The following is a 5479-nucleotide window of genomic DNA, read 5'->3' on the forward strand; positions in this document are numbered from 1 at the left end:
GCACCATGTATTTTTTGCCTTATCAGTAATAGAGTCGTAGCACGTATAGTTCCATCTAGAGTTATTGTAGCAGTTGTAGAACACATCAGTACCGAGCATGGTGAGAGTTTCGTTAACTTTGTACCCATTGTCTTCATAAAGTTTGTAGTTAATGTACTGGATCACTCCAGAATTATTCACACCAATCTAAAAGAAATAGAGTTCATATTAAACATGAAAAATTCTTTATCAAGAAATAAACATAATAATATCTGTATCTATTTATAATGTTGTTTAAAGCAAAATCGATGAAACCATGTAATTATTACAATGATTCTTTCAAATGAATAAAAATACATTATTAATTTCAAATTTTTTATTACCTCATAATCAGTAGAACAAGAGAGCCTCTTGCCAAGAGCTTTTGTATTGGTGGTCAATGATTGTATGAATCGACATGGCCTGTTCAGTTTCTGCACAACGAGACTACAAGCTACAGCCACTTGATGCTGCGGGAGATCTTTATCCCAAATGCACCTCCAACACGGCGTAAGTGGACATCTATCCTTGAAAGTAATATTGAAGAATAAGATATCGTACTCAGAATATTTATATCATTAAACGATAAAAAATTTAGCCACACACAATGCATGTTACATTAAGAAGACAAGATATGGGTAAGAAATGCGTTAATTTTAAAAATCTTATCAATAACTGGTATAACGCTCTTCATAATAAACTTTATGCATAATCTTACTTGTGACAATCAATATTCAAAGCCTTGGACGTCATGACTTGGGTGCCATCTATCCACTGACATGCAGAATGAACCTCTAATCCCTCTTCAGACGTCTTCGAGACGCAGCACAGTGTCTCCATCGTATAATGATACTGCCCAAAAATCGTGTTACTGCCTTGGAACGTCTTTACAACATCCGTACCTCTAGATTCAGCAGTCGTTGATGTGAACAAAGTGTTCCTGTTTGGGTCTTTTTTAGCATCTTTTATGCTAAGTAGGGGTTTCCTAACATTTTTATATGTTGCTATGACTACTTTCGCAGCTCGTTCTGCAATAGGTCGGTTTCAGCTACGATCATGCCGATCGGTTGATTGTAGTACTTGATTTGTCCGCTACAAAATATTTCTTCATTGGCTACATAGAATGTGGTACCAGCTGGAGTAAACGAGTTTTCACCTGGTATGTCATTCGCTGAGTAGAATGCTATTACTCCTGGCATTTTCTGTAGACAAAATTAAATACAATTCCATATACATTTGAAGTAATACTTTATTATTTGTCTATTGCTATCAACCTATCACTCTTTCCTTCCTCTAGTAATTGTTTGTGGATAGTGATGATGCTACTATTAGGTTATCTACTTTCATTATTTACTATTTCTATTATAAAATATACAGTCTGAATACTTACCAGAGCAGCACTCGCATCTATTGATACAATATCTCCTAAAGGTACAGTTGATAGAACGAAAGCAGCAAACACTTCGTCGGGTAAGGTCGGCATATCTTCCACAAATTTAGCTTCACCAGAACATTGAATCTGAAAACCCATAAGCACTTAATATGTCGCACCATATTATATAACATAAACCATTCTCAACGAGAACCCTGTATCACACCAGCGTTGTTATCTATATATATAAAAATCAATTGCTGTTCGTTAGTCTCGCTAAAACTCGAGAACGGCTGAAGCGATTGGGCTAATTTTGGTTTTGAATTATTTGTGGAAGTCCAGGGATGGATTAAACGGTGACGAACATAAATAATAAATAACGGAAAATACTAAACACGACAGTATAAGTTTTCAATACAAAATGTTCCTACCTGTCAAACAATTCATGTCTTTTCTCTTTTAGAAATAAAGAACTGTAACATATATATAGATGTATTCAGAAATAAGTCTGTTTCATAGTTGTAATATGAGGTCCGATTTCTTTGGTTTATTTTGTTCAAATACAAAATATTTCAGAAATAAATAAAGTGTAAAAGTGTCAGTGGGTTCTTAAAAATAGAAAATAAATAAATAAATTTCAAGACTATTATTAAAATCTATCATCAATTTGTCTGTGCGTGAGAACTTTATTTATCGTTATTGTCGCAAAATGCCACGGAGAAGATGACTTAGATAGTCGAAGTTAATCAAATGTACGACGAGCTACCGCACGTGAAACCGTACTCTCGACTAGCGAGAGACAGATAATGATAACATACGTATTGTATGGCAAAATTGTGTTTCACAATAAATAATAATAATAAATGTATGTAGGTGATACGAAGTTCACCGGGTCATCTAGTCTATATATATAAAAATGAATTGCTGTTCGTTAGTCTCGCTAAAACTCGAGAACGGCTGAACGGATTTATCTTATCTTGGTCTTGAATTATTCGTGGAGGTCTAGGGAAGGTTCAAAAGGTGAGAAAAATTCGAATAATTGCCGGGAAAATCCTCAAAACAGCATTTTTCTATTTCCCATACAAACGTTTTCTAACTAATACGTAGAGTCAATTTGAGCTTTATTGCTATTGTATAAAGTTCACTGTTGTCTAAGCAATGTAGGTGTGTTCCTAACATCAAAGCAGTGTGCGTTGGAGCACAGAATATAATAACTTTTGCATAACTATGCTTATAATAAATCTGTAGAGAGGTCAATTCTGTACATGAAATATATTTCCAAAATAACTATCAGGGGGTGATTAGGGATCGATACTGATGCCAAAAATGCAATTAGTAAAATTTTTGTCTGTCTGTCTGTCTGTATAACCGTTATAGAAACAAAAACTACTCGACGGATTTTAACGAAAATTGGTACAATTATTAGTTATACTCCTGTGCTGGTTATAGTATACTTTTCATCACGCTACAATTAATAGGAGCAGAGCAGTGAAGGGAAATGTTGGGAAAACGGGAGAAGTTACTCCATTTTTTAAGCTTCCGTCATTTCGTGTGCAACCTTAATGGTTAAAAGTTCCTTCGATTTCACCAGGATCCCATCATCAGACCCTGACCGGACAATCGGACCACCTGCATACCACCATACATTAAAAAACATCCCGACAAATTGAGCACCTTCTCCATTTTGAAACCCGAAATCCACGCGGGCGAAGCTGCGGGCGGAAGCTAGTATAGTTATAAATATTGTTGTGTTTGACTGTAGCATATGCACACGCCGTGCTTTGTAATTTTAAGTTCAAAATGATTTTAGTTATTCTAAGCAGTCTTAAGTGTATCGTATGTAAATAATCTTTAACAAATTTTATACTTATGGCTGCTTTCGAGTCTTAACCTGGCGAGCGTGTGGCGGGGTATGTCATACGCCCCATGTTAATTACTGGCGTATATTTTTTGTGCCTGACTTTCAAACTTATAGTCTCTTTGAGTAGCTGGAGTTACAGGGTTGCGGAAGGTAATAGTGGCGTGATCACAGTGTCGCGGCAACCTGCATTTGAGTTACACGCTTGCAAACTGAGTTCGGGTACGTGATACCCCGCCTCATAGCTGGTGTGACAAAAACTAAAATTGCTTTTTCTGCTATTTTAACATATTTTCTTTGTTTAATTGTAGATTTTAATAGAAAATGGATGTTGAAAATAGAAAAACAACTTCGGTCCATGATAGAAGATGTACTTACTAGAACAGGGTTTCGCAAACTTTTATTTAGTGCGGACCACTAATGCCACCTTATGCGACCTTCTTTGCGACCAAAGTCGTAATGTTTGGGTTGATGTTGTTCAGTTGGATTCTTAAATTTGTTTTACTAGTAGTTTACTTCTGTATTTATTTTTTAGATATACAAGAGTGCAAAAGCGTGCACTTTATAGTTTTTCTTTTAACTTTTATTTTACTTGCGGATCCCCTGAGAGGGGGCCCACGGGCCCCAGGGTCCTATGTTTCGTGAAAATCAGGGCAAAGACACTAAATGGACCGATTTCATCCGTAACTTAGGCTTGGCTTTAGTTTACGAACACCTGAAGATGTGAAATGACAAAAATATATATTCCGATTTATATACGTCAGAGAATTTCTTCCCAGATCAACGAATCACTTTCATCGACTCAAAATGTTCCTGGTCATTTTATTAGATGTAGAGATTACCCCAACAAAATAATCATAAGACAAAATACTCATGAACAAGCTGAGGAAAGGCTATTAGTGTGGAGCATGCAACGTTTTTGCAAAAACTGCACAGATTTTATCTCCAGTTCCTAAGATGTTCCTAAATTTTTTGTGATTTTTTAGTTTATAAAGAAAATTATTTCATATTCTATCATGCGATTAAGTTTTTTTATCATAAAACTGGTTTTACTTTAGTTCCTTTTAGTTTTAAGAGACTGAAAGTGTTTGTTTGAAATTCAAAGTGACTTATTTCCATCGAGGTAAAAAATAAAATTGTTAAAATGGCGCGATTGTTTTATTTCCAATGCATTATGATGGTATTGTCTTATTATACCAAAAAATAAATAATATAATACTTCTTCAGAAACAAGTTTTATAGCCAATTTTTTTAAGGGGTATGTCATACCCTGCCTCATACTCCTTGTTACATTTTTTCACCACACGCTCGCCGGGTTAAAGTGTCATATTATAGGTATAATTAAAACTTAGTTATTGACTTACCAATGCATCAATCTTCGGAATAGGTTGATTCAGAGGCCATAACTTTGGGTTTGTATCAAATATTTGACGAGCTTCCGAAAGTGGCCTTGTTTCTCGGATTTTGATAGGTCCAGACCGGTAACGGGATCCTAATATATGTGCGGGACATATAGACATTATACCCTAGAATAAAAAGGTATTTTAAATTGCAGTAAGCATGTGCGCTGAAATTTTTCATTTCACTCTCATATGGAAGCTTCTATCTCTTATCCCTGAAATTGCTAAAATATTACAACGATGCTTTAGTATATTATTTTATTAGTATATAATTTTAGATATTTATTTCCTTGATTGCCTCGGTGACGTAGTTGTATTGCACAGTACGGCGACGCTCTTATGTCATGGGTTCATATCCCGCGTTTGAGTTTGGAATTTGTGCGCCATATAGCGATAGGCTCGACCCCTATCACATCGTGGAATGGAACACGCAGGTGAATCATTGTTCATATCGCCATAATTTTTTTAACTAAGTCACGAAATATGTGTTCTTTAAAATCATAAACTAACGTGAGAATTAATAAAGAGGTTCGATCGGGTTATTGAAAGTACAGTCTTAGTACAACCAAAACAAAGTAAAGTTTTACTTACTTTATAAAACAATCCCAAAGCAAGTTGCTTTCTGTACTCCACAGATGGCTCTGGTGGATTTTTGACTACTATAATCTCACTTGCTAAGATATTCAGAGCTGACTGCAACGTCTCATTGGTAAATAACTTTTTCCCGATCAGATGGGTTTCTGTTGCAGAAGCCCTGTTGAAGTGGGGAGACAGACCTCCGTAGACTATTCTGCATGATTTTACTGTGCCATCAATGGATAATTGGTAAAG

General features: G+C 35.5%; 1 long non-coding RNA gene across 1 annotated transcript; it reads right to left on the reverse strand.

Moving 5' to 3' along the window:
* LOC119193697 lies at positions 1-5472 on the reverse strand. Its single transcript, XR_005114022.1, has 6 exons — positions 5240-5472; positions 4613-4774; positions 1409-1537; positions 737-1220; positions 363-545; positions 1-186 (listed from the first exon to the last, which is right to left on the reverse strand). It is a non-coding gene; the product is annotated as an uncharacterized LOC119193697 (long non-coding RNA).
* Between the last annotated feature and the right edge of the window lie 7 nt (positions 5473-5479).

Source organism: Manduca sexta, unplaced genomic scaffold, assembly GCF_014839805.1.
Source record: "Manduca sexta isolate Smith_Timp_Sample1 unplaced genomic scaffold, JHU_Msex_v1.0 HiC_scaffold_927, whole genome shotgun sequence".
Lineage (NCBI taxonomy): Eukaryota > Metazoa > Arthropoda > Insecta > Lepidoptera > Sphingidae > Manduca > Manduca sexta.